Source organism: Ochotona princeps, chromosome X, assembly GCF_030435755.1.
Source record: "Ochotona princeps isolate mOchPri1 chromosome X, mOchPri1.hap1, whole genome shotgun sequence".
NCBI classification, from domain to species: Eukaryota; Metazoa; Chordata; class Mammalia; order Lagomorpha; family Ochotonidae; genus Ochotona; species Ochotona princeps.
In genome coordinates, this window is record NC_080865.1 from 31,058,737 (window position 1) to 31,071,188 (window position 12,452).

The window sequence follows — 12,452 nt, forward strand, 5'->3', positions numbered from 1 at the left end:
TCGGCCTCCGAAGGCACTCCAATTCCCCGTGGTCTCCTTGGCAGTTGGGATATAGTCCTGGATACCCGTACTGATAGTCCTTGATGAGGATCCTGGAGTCTCCAGGGTTGGGATACAAGCCTCCTCCTGTCCTCCTGCTCCACTCTGAGCTCCCCCACTGCTCTGTGCATATGACCTCCTGTTAAGAGGTTGTCAGGATTGCTCTTGATTCCCCCTGTATGTCTTTATAGTTTTGCTACTATTTAATGCTGATTCGAGTCTGTTGTCTATAAGTTGCCTGTTATGTTCTTGATAGGTTATACTTAACGTCTTCCTCATACACTCTAAGAAGGTGAAAGATTTCTCTGCTCTCCTGACCCATTATGGAATAACATAGGGTAGTGAAAGTATATTAGGTTTTACAGTTCTTTGGTGTAGATCATAAGCAGTCTGACTCACATTGATTGTTGGTTCATTGGTTACATCACAATATCTTATTGCATGTGATTCAGGCTGTTTGAGGTTGAAATAATATTACAATTTACATGTACTATTTTTTTGGATTGACATCCTTTCATCTTAAATTAAGGCAAACATGTGGTATCTAACCTTTTGGGATTGGCTCATTTCCCTTAGCATTATGGTTTCCAGTTGGGCCCATTTGGCCACAAAGAACTGCATTTTGTTTTTTTTTAATGGCTGAGTAGTATTCCATGGAGTAGATGAACCATAGGTTTCTTATCCAGTCTTCTGTTGATGGGCATTTCAGTTGCTTCTAAGTTTTTGCATTATTGATTGTGCTGCTATGAACATGGGGATGCATGTTGGTTTCTTGTGTAACAGGTGTTTTGGATATATTCCTAGTAGTGCTATTGCTGGATCATATGGTATGTAGATTTTCAGTTGTTTGAGTGTTCTCCATACTGATTTCCATAGAGGCTGTACCAACTTGCAGTCCCACCAACAGTGGAAGTGGAGTAAGGTTCCCTTTTCCCCACATCCTAGCCAGCAAGTGTTGTTGGTGGTTTTTTTGTATGTGAGCCATCCTTACTGGCGTTAGGTGGTACCTCATTGAAGCCTTAATTTGGATTTCCCTTATTGCCAGAGAGCTTGAGCATTTTTTTATATGTTTGTTTGCCATTTGGGTTTGTTCCTTTGTGAAGTGTCTGCCCATTTCTCATGCCCATTTCTTGAGTGATTTGGTTTTTTGTTTTTGTTTTTTTTTTGTTTGTTTGTTTGGTTTTTTTTTTTTTTTTTGGTTGCTCTGGAGATCTTTGTATATTCTGGAGATTAGCCCCCTATCACCTACGTAGTGTGCAAAGATCTTCTCCCATTCTGTGGGTTGCTTTTTTACTTTGTTGATTATTTCCTTTACTGTACAGAAGTGAAGCATTATGTTATAATCCACTGTATTAGCCTAATTTAATGTAGCTTGAATAAGACAGAATTTTTATTTCTTTCTCACATAAAATTTGAAGTAAATAATCCAGAGCTCTTATTGTATCCTTGCTTCACAAAGTCTTCGAGAACCCAAACTCCTTACAGTCCTATGATGTGGCCCTCATTCTCACCCTTCTGGTCTAAAGTGGTGGCTAGAATTCCAGTCATCACATATATTCTCCAGGTAGCATCATAAAGAAAAGGGAACAAGAGGCAAGAGATACACATCAGTTATCTTTTAAAAAGATTCCTGAGAGCTGCTAGGTATTATTTCTGCTAGTTATCTCCCAGGCTACACTGAGTTGCAAGGGAAACTGTGAAATTCAGTATTCATTTTGGGTGGCCATATTCCCAGCTAAAGATGGAGAGGGTGGCTAATAAATACGTTTGAGGTGTCAGACACATACATGATCTAAAAGAATCAACACTTCTTACAGGACACTAGGAAATCTGATTTAATATTTAGCAGATCATTTCCATTTTTGCTCACTTCAATAAATATTTAATTGTTTCCCTTTGCCAGTCATACTGATATCTTGAGGAAGAACTGTCCACTTACTAAGGATTGTGTGTGCGAAGGCCCTGATGTATGCATGGTCTGTTGAAAGAATAGCAAAGTTGAATGTATGCATGAATCAGAGAGAGTAGAGGAGAAGGCAGCAGGAGTTGAAGCCTCAGAGAAGAACAAAATAGGGCCTTGAAGGCTTCAAATTATGAATAGCTGCTTTCCCAAATTGCTTTGCAAATAGTTTATGGACTTGTAGCCCAATCCTAGTCAATGGGACCTGAGGGGAAATAGGTACATGATGAGACTTATAAAGGGAATTTTTCTTAAATAAAAAAGGCCTATGGGGAGAAATGCCCCTACTCTTTCTTGAGATACCATTCTATCTATGTATGATATGTGTAACTGTGAAAGGACAAGCCAGAGGACCAAGCAAAACTTCTGAGAATCGCAAGATAAAAAAGTAGAAAAATCTTGAACTTTCAGTGACATGTCAAGCCACTGAGTTCACTCACCTTGCAATTACTCTACCTCTGCTCATCCGCTTATATAAGAAAATAAATGCTCCCATTTTTTTTACATTAGTTATAGTTGGCTATTCAGTTCTTGGCAGTCAAAAACATCGTGATTGAAAAGGCTTCCCTTGTATAAAAACAAAAGAACGATACTTTAGATTCAATTCACATTAGCCTTTGTGTGTCACTCTAAAAGCTTAACCATAGAGAGAAAAAGATGAATAGAATAAAAATTTGGTATGAGAAGGGGAAAATTCTTGCTACCAAATATCTTAAAGGAAGAAAGATTACTCATCTCCAGTTGAACATATTTGTGCAGATAACAATGACATCAACCGCCTTGAATTATTTAATGCTTTGCTCCAAACTGTCATTTATGAGGAATGTCTTTTTCAGGTCAAGATTAGAAGCATCTCAACTTTGCATTTGATTTACCTTGATCACGCAGTTTTTAAATCAGACATTTTTCCATGTTGGCTGCACTTCAATTTCTCCTTTCAGTTTATGGAAATCTTCTGGGTTGAAACTGTGCAAACTGTAACAGAATATGATAAGGCTGCTAAAAGGTTATGGGGGTATTAAATTAAAAGATTATTTTGTCGCAAAAAAAATCTGAAACCCATACACAGTTTTTTCATTAAAGGAATATCCATTTTTGAAGACATCTCATACATGAAATATACTAAAGTAGAAAAGATGAAAATAAGTGAGAAAAACACAAATAAGTAGCCCACACTCTAAAACATTGCTCTTGCTTGACAAAGGGTTACTATACCAAGTAAAGAGAACTAAAAGTGAAATGGTTGTTTGGTACAGCAGTGAAATTGCCTTGAGGATGCCCAGGGTAGCTGGTTTGAGTCCCACATCCTCTGCTTCTGATCCAACTTCCTACTATTGCATACTCCAGGCAATTCTACTAATGCAGCTGATGACAGTTCAAGAACTACCCACAGGGGAGACCTGAATGGAATTCTGGGTTGTAGCTTCAGCCTGGCCTCATCCTGGATGCTGCAGGCATTTGGGGAGTGAACCAGCAGATGTAAAACTTCTCTATGTCTCACTCTGTCTCTCTGCCTTTCAAGTGAAATTAAAATGTCAAAAGAACCAGAAGTTTTCAGGAAATGATGAGAATAACACTTGTGAAGGGTTTTATAAAATGAAAATACAGTGAAGAATATTTTCCTTCGGTAAAGCTGTTATGACATTGTGGGTTTGGTGAAAGAATTTAGATGCTGAGTATGAACTTGAAATAGTAATAGGAAAAAGCATAGTCCAGCAACAAAGTCTGGAAGATTAGAAAGAATAAGTCAAATAAAGCCAGGAAGGAAGATGAGATCATAAAAAAGCAGCCTGTTTAGGATTCATGTCTGAGATTTCTGTAATTAAAGTGAAAACTTTTCCATTCCGACAGATTTTGGTAAAACTCACCATTCAAACTTTATGAGTATGACCCCATCAGTGCTACCTATCCATTATACAGAATAAACCCATGGCATTCTGCTGGCAGAATTAGTCATGACTCATTTGTGTGTTTTTATAACATTTAGATATCCTGGTTGCAAGAACATTTCAGGCAGCACTGCTCAATTGTACCTTAATTGGAATGTTTTAGTAGTTTCCACCATTTATAATTAAGCACTTAAATGTTAAGGACCACTTAGAAAGCATTTCATAAGATAGATTTCAATGAGCAAATTATATCTCAGTAATTCCAAAAGAATTTAGCAATAGCCTGACTAAAGACATTGTTAGCACCATTTTTCATGTTAAAACTCCCCTCCAATAGAAATAAATATTTACTTGGTTATTTCTTCATTATCTCAACATTTATCAGTATTTCTCCATGCAAAGCTCTGTTGTAGGTTGTGTGGGGAATACTTCAAAGAATCAGGCAGAGACTCTGCCCATTTTTATGTCATAGTTCGTTTGGGATGATAAAGCACATGCATAAGGGCCATATCATGAGATAGGAAGTGATGAACACTAAAAGAGACAAGGGCATAAAATTCAAGGAGAGTAATAGTGTATTTCTCTCAACAAGATAAAGAAGAAGCTTTGCAGAGAAACATGTGGTTGTTGAATTCATTGCTTCTTTCAAGAAAAGTTTACTAGAAATGTCCCTGCCATTACAGAAAGTACATTCCAATGGGGAAAACAGACAATGAACAAATGAAGATTTGGGGATTCAATGTCTCAGGAAAAGAGAAAGGGATTTGTGGAATCAGGAGATATTAATAGGGTGGTGAGTATTTGATATACTGCTTAAAATGCTGCTCAGGGCACCTGCATCCTGCTTCAGAGTACTTAGGTTCAAGTCCCACCTTCACTGCCCGATTCCAGCTTCCTGCTAACGCACAACCTGGGAGATGTGCAAAGTACGTTGGAGGACGTAGCCACTGAGCCATTGTGTTGTGCCCTTGTTTGCATTTTTAAAAGAACATCACGAACTGAATGGGTGGAGACTGAATTGTGGAGAAGTAAGGGTGCCAGTAGAAACATCTCTTGCAATGATCCAGGTAAAGGATGGTGGTGACCTAAGTCCCAGTGGCAACCAAAGAGTTAGAAAAGTTAGATAGATTTGAGATTGATTGTGAAAGATAGAACCAAAGGAGCTTCCTGATGGATTGCATGTGAGGTGTAAGAGAGTGCAGAAATTAGGATTACTGCTACACTTTGAGCTTATGAATGGAGGTGACATTTACTGAAATTGAGAAGCGTTCACAGAGGGTGGAGTTGAGAAGAGAGATGAACAAGATTTCTAATCTGATCCTGTTAAAAAGGTCTGAGATGTTTGTTGAGCATCCAAGTGGTGATATCGAGCTGCTGACAGTTACATAAACTAATCTGGAGCAGCTCGATGTAGATAGATATAAGAGTTGAGGATTCAGATTTACGATATAGATTTGCCATATAGATACTGCAGATTTGCCATATATTCAGATTTGCCATATAGATACTGCATAAAACTATGCATTCAAATAAGAGCAATATGGAGGAAGTACTTACTGATAGAGTAAAAAAGAGACCTAGAACCAAGTCCTAGAATACTTGAAGATGGATAATACTTTGATAGGCAGAGATGGAAAGAGCATCTAACAGGAAGGCACAGAATAACCAAAACTCAGGCAGAGGGCAGGCATTTCATTAGGCACCTTTGAATTTTGGTTCAAAGTTCTGCACTTTGGTTCAAAGTTCGGATTCCAATCCTAGCTCCGTGTTAGTGTACTCTAAAAGGAAGAACATGGTGACTTAAGTAACTGAATTTCCACCACCCATGTTAAAAAAACAAAACAACAAAAACAAAACGGACTGAGTTCTGAACTCTTGGCCTCAGCCTAGCCTAACCCCAACTGTTACCAACATTGGGGTGGGCTGTAAACCAGTAGGTAGAAGACCCCTGTCTTTTTGCCTTTCTAATAAATTTTAAAATCAATTAACTTTTTAAAGTTCAACTGTAAAAATATGCTTATAGAGTTGGCTATTTAGAAAAGAATGCATAATAGATATCAGGCCCCAGATTTGGAATGCAAACTTCAGTGGAAAATTCTGGATGATTTCTGTAGTGTGAAAAGGTTTACTTTCTCAAAATGTTGGAGTAAATACTATATGCGATCACTTTTCTCTAGAGAACAAACCCCAAACAAATTAAAAAAAAAAAAACTACCTAAAGACACTGGAGGAACAAACAAAAGTAGGCAGATATAGAAGGAAGTTGATATTTATGAGTTTCCCACATTTGTTTTATGATGTCTACCTCAAGGCAAGTCCCATTGTTCATGGAACAGTGTAGTTAAAATGGTGGTTTCATCAGCTTGAAGAACTGGCAGACAGAGACTAGGAGGAGGAAAGAAAGGAGCCAAAAAGAGATACTTCAAGTTCTGTGTTTCTTGTCTAAATCCCTGACTGATCTTGGAAGGATGTGTGTACAGGATAGACTCCAAGAAGCCGAGCTAAGGCTAAAACACTGGACTAAGATTTCAAATTTCTGCCCATGACAGGGGAAATGCCACTTGAAATTTCAGCTCAGTCAGGTTTACTGCCTACAGAAACAAACAAGAGGAACAATACTCCTTAAGAGAAAGAGAAGGGAAGCCAAAATCTCTAAAAATGTCTGCTTACAATATCGAGGACGTATATCCAAAATTATTAACCATATGAAGAGATGTTAAAACATGATCCATGCTCAATAGAGAATCAAAGGAGATGGTTCAAATGTTGGAATAAGCGAACAAAAGCAAGGTAGTGACTAAACTGAAGAATCAGGTTGTCTGTGACTCACAAGAATGAATGTTAGAGGCTGGCATTGTGACACATGGGATTAAGATGCCACGCATGAATCTGACGTTCCATGTGAAAGTCAGTTCAAATCCTGGCTGCCCCACTTGTGAATCAGCTCACTGCTAACGCACCTGGGAAAGCAACAAAAGGTGGTTCATGGACTTAGGCCACTGCACCTATGTGCGAGACCCAGATGGATTTCCAGTCTCCTGAATTCAGCTTAGCCCAGCCCTAGATGGTAATGATCATTTAGAGAGTGAACTAGTGCACGGAAGGTCTCCAACTCTCTTTCTCTCTCCTTCTCTGTGTAACTGTGCCTTTCAAATTAATAAATAAATCTTGAAAAACACGATCTTAAATCAGTGGACAAATAATTTGAGGATGTAGAGGTCAGAGGTGAAGACAATTGACTGATCAGTAACCTTGAAGATACAAAGAGGGGAAAGTTGGCAAAAAAGATACTTTGGAAGATGTGACCATGGAGAAAAGAGATTGTTGATGGCACTGGGGCTTTAAGTAGGGTTTCCTGAAAGAATAGTAATATCACCAACATAAATAGAAACTTAGTGAAGGATACAGCCTTAGGTATGGGAAGACAATGTCAGCTTTGGATATACTGAATTTCAAATTTTCAAATGAGATCCAGATGGACTTCCAGATCAGGATAGATCTCTGTGAAAGGTCAGAGTCAAGGCTAAGGAGAATAATTTGGGTCATTCAATCTTTAAATGAACGTTGAAGTCTTTGTGAAATTAGACTAGATCTCCAAAGAACAATATATATAGTTACAATAGAAATAATATGTGTTAGTTTTCAGTTATCTATTTCACTGGCAAAAAAAATAATAAGCACTTCAGGCTACAACTATTTATCTGATTCATAATTCCACAGGTTGGCAATTTGGACTCAGTTCAACTCGATGCTTGTGGTGATTCCTTGCAGGCTTATTAGTATATCAGCAGTTACCTGGGAGGTGCTGGAGCACTCGGCTCATTCAAACCTCATCTGGGACGGCTCACCTGCTCCGTATGCTCACTCACCCTTTAACAGTCAAACCCGAGTGTGTTCCCTCAAAATCCGAGACAGCAAGCAGAAATGTACAAGACTTCTTGGGGCTCAGACTAAGAACCAGTGCCATATTACTTTCCATTGCATTCCATTGGCCAAAGGTAGTCACTTAGCTCTCCCAGATGGAAGTAGTAGGAAAAATCAAGTGCATACTTTGATGGGAGAAACTGAAAAGTTGCATTGCAAACAGATATGGATATGAAACAAATAATAATTTGTGGCCATTTTGCAATCTATAACAAAGTAAACAATAAATGTTTGGATTTGCATGCCCATGTTACAGCAGAAATATTTACAATATCCATGAGGCAGAAGCAACTGAAATGTTCCCTGACAGATGAATGGATTAAAAAATGTGGTTTATGTACCTGGTTTATTATAAAGGATACCCCAAAGATACATAAAACAGGCAGATGAAGAGGTCCATAGGTCCCAAGCACTGGAGCTCCTGTCCCTGTGGAACTACATTGCACCATCCGCTTGCCAGATGGCTGATTCACCAATCTGGAAGCTCTCCAAGTTGCACAGTTCAGGGATTTTTAAGTGGCAGCATTGTCATATAGGTATGATCAAGTATTAACCCTATCTCCAATTCATTTCTCCTCTCTGGAGAATGAGGATGTGGGGCTGAAAGTTCCAAGTTTCTAATCATGTTCATTCTTTGTATGATCAATTGCATATTCAGGATTTGTTGGCTGCAGAGCTGTCCTTTAGCTGCCAGGAAAGTGAAAAAAACCTTCTGCCATTCCATGTGCTCACATTTGACTGGTTCTAGTTACTTACTGCTTGCCGACTCATTATATTCAGAATGTCTTGTCATACCTGGAGAACTCCTCACTTGAAGCTACCACAGTTTTTAAACTCAGGGAAATGGGAAGGTCCCAAGAGTTGAATAAAATACTGAAGTGCTGCAAATTTTTTTCTTTATTTTTGACAATCTTTACATAGTTAATTAGGGCACAAAGGTTCAAGGGTTACAGAAAAGTGGGTAAGACTATTGTTTCCACATTATTTGTTTTTTTTTCTGTAACTGGGGTAAAGGGGGAGAAAAAAGGGAGAAGCCCCACCCAGCTGCCCAACCATCCCAGGTCCCCGTTGTGGGGCATGCTCCAAAGGTCTTGCTCAAGTGGTTTTGATAATTCAATAGTTATGAATCGCTGCCAATCTCGCCATTCCAAGCACGATCAAGTCATTGCAGAATCCACTGATTGACATAGTCCACTTTGGAGTCTGTTTGCCCAGTTTTAGACAGCCAACATATGGCTGGGGTAGTTGATTGATTTGTTCTGTCCTCTGTTGTGGTACCAGGTGTCCTCTGCAGGTTCCGATGGACTGCAGTATCCTCCACGTGCACCTGGTTATGCTCTCCACTGCTCTGTCTGAGCCACCTAGGAGGCTCGGCTCCGATACTTGCACTCCATGGTCAGGCCATGAAACCTGCACTTCTCTTCATGGTTAGGGTTCTGAGTCCGGCAGTTCGATTGGGGAGATCCCCAAAGAAACTTTGTCTGAGGTGAACCCAGACCAGATTCTTGTATGTACTTGCAAGTACAGGGCCCGACACAGTCCACCTCCCCGATCAGCTGGTGATTGTAATTGCTGGGTCGGTTCTGTTTCCAGCCCTGTCTTCCACTGAAACCAATGGGTGTTGCAGTCCAGCCTGATTCTGCCCAGCACAGACTCGGGCCTCACATAAACCAGTGGGGGCTGCATGAAGTGCTGAAAATTTTAAAACCACTATAATGGGATTTTCATGGTTTCCAGAAAAAGGTAGTTACAACTGCTTTTCTTAAATCAGAATTCCAACGAAGTCCACACATTACATCTGCCTGCCTGTTAAAATTAGTTAACTCCCCTTCTCCTTTTTATTCATTCATTGATTTGTCACAGAAACGAAGTCAATTTGTCCTGGAGAATATATCACATTCTGTAGTTATCTATTAGCTTCTTTGTAATGTCACTTAATTACATTCTCTGGCCCTCTATTTCCCAAAATGTGGATATTATCTGTAGAGCAGTACTGTCCAGTAGAACACTTCCCTTTGAATTTAGCCACATGTGACAAGTGTCTATCATATAGGACGATGCACCTCTGCAGATCTAATTGAATTCAGCTTCAGGTTTTTTTTTTTAAAAGAATGAGTCACAGATATATTATGAAGATACTTAAAATGTTCATGGAAAACAAAGATTGATTGTGCTACAAAAAATCAAATTCATACGTAACTTTTGTATGAATGCATTTCCACAAAATTTTAAAGAACTTCCCTGTGCATAAATTTTTATTTTTTACACAAAAATATATTTAGCTTTCAATTACATTTTCCATGCCCTCATATACATATAAAATGACATAAAAACTTTCTAACATCTGACTGTCCCAGCGTCATTGATCAGTACATATAAGTTCTGATAGCCTGATCCTTTAAATCTGAAATTCCCTGTGCATCTTACATCTGATGGCTTTATTAATTTGTGACTACTGCCTAAATCAGTCATTTTATTACTTGCTTTAAAATGATATTTTTCTAGCCTATCATTCTTACATCTGTAAAATAAAATTCTTCTACAAGGACTGTTCTTTCATTAATTATCTAGCTAATCTGAAATACAGTTTATACAAGAAAGGACAAAATAAATCCTTATTCCTTTTTAATTGTCATTGATGGTTAACAAAAATATTTGCAAGTGTCTTGCATCTATGCAAAGATGTTGGGGTTTGGGGCCCGGTGCGATAGCATAGCTGCGAAAGTTCTCACCTTGAACACGCCAGGATCCCAAATGGGTACCGGTTCTAATCCCTGCGGCTGAGGTTCCCATCCAGCTCCCTGCTTGTGGCCTGGGAAAGCAGTCAAGGGCAGCCCAAAGCCTTGGGACCCTGCACCTGCGTGGGAGACCTGGAAGAAATTCCTGGCTCCTGGCTTCCGATTGGCTCAGCTCCAGCTGTTACAGCTGCTTGAAGAGTGAACCATTGGATGGAAGATCTTTCTTTCGGTCTCTCCTCCTCTCTGTATATCTGACTTTCCAATTTAAAAAAAAAAAGATGTTGGAGTTTGATCTTGATCTATGGGATGAGCTGGACGAAGTAGGTTTTAAACAGGTGATGAGCAAGATGATGTTTTCATTTTCACACACATCCTTTGGCAATAGTATGGAGAACGGTGAAAGCCAGGAAGGCATCAGCAGAAACAGTCATAATTCAGGCCAGAGATGGTGAGGGCCTAATTTGGGCTGTAATGGAAGAGTGGGAAACAATTTTGACAGAGCCAGATTTGAAAATAGAATTAACTAGCATCACGAAAATCATTACACAAGATGAAAATGAGGCTCATTGCTGTGGGTAGGTGCTAGCTGTCCCTCGTGATCTCCTATTAGAGTACCAGTTCTGGTTCTTCAAATCCAGCTTCTTGCACCCAGAAAGATAGCAGAATATGGCCTACATCCTTTGGCCTCTGCCATCCATATGGGAGGGCAGAATGGAGTTTCTGGCTCCTGGCCTTGCTTGGCCTGGCCAAGATTTGGTGTTATAGCCATTTGGTGAATGACCCAGCAGATACAAGATTGATCAAGCTCTCTGCCTCTCTTGCTCTACCTTTCAAATTAATTAAGTAAATATATTTTTTAAAGAAGGCATCAACACATCATATCAAAACTTATGGGACACGATCAAGGCAGTGTTAAGAAAAGCTCATCTCAATCAATGCTTATATTAAGAAATTACAAAAGCATCAAGTAAATGAGCTAACCTTACAGTTTGAAGGAGTTAGAAAAACAACAGCGACAGACAACAGTGCAGCCTCAGCATGGTATCACAGAAGCTGGTAAGTGGTGAGCCAGGAGCTGTGGCTACAGAGACCATGGTGGAAATCTAACATAAGAACCCAGACCTGGAACTCACTGGAGGGAGTGGCACAATTAGCTGCAAGCAAAGAGTTATGTACCAACTGCAGTAAGTAACACGAAACTGTAGACCTGTGGGTGACACAGCTTAGAAACCTGCCCCAAGGAGAAGAATCTGATAACTAGAAGTACAATGACCAAGAGCAAAAGAAGAGACAAAGGCACAATGAATATTACTGAAGATTCCCCTGAAAAGGAGCAAAAGTCTTTTCCAACCTCAGAGTTAACTGAGGAATACATCGAGAAAATGGGAAACACAGAATTCAAAATGCTTGTTATAAAATTTCTTATCAACAATGAGACATTCAAGGAATTTAAGGAATATGTCACACTGGAAATGAATCAAATGAAAGCTCATATGTCAGAAATGAAGAATACAGTGGAGCAAATTAAAAGTACAGTGGAGAGTCTCCAAAATAGAATTAAACAAGCAGAAGAAAGAATTTCAGAATTGGAAGATATTTCCTTTCGCTAGGAGGAAATAAACAAAAAGCTGGAAGCAGAGCTGGATCAGGCCAAAAAAAATTATTCAAGAATTGAAAGACACTATTAAGAGGCCAAATATGAGTAATGGGAGTCCCAGAAGGTGCAGAAAGAGAAGCTAGGATTAAAGGTGTACTCAATGGAATAATAAGGAAAAATGTCCCTAATCTGGAGAAAGAATTGGGAAACAACATCCATGAGGGGCACAGAACTCCCAACAGGGTTGACCAAAAGCGATCACCATGACATATGATATTCAAGCTCTATTCAATCAAACATAAGGA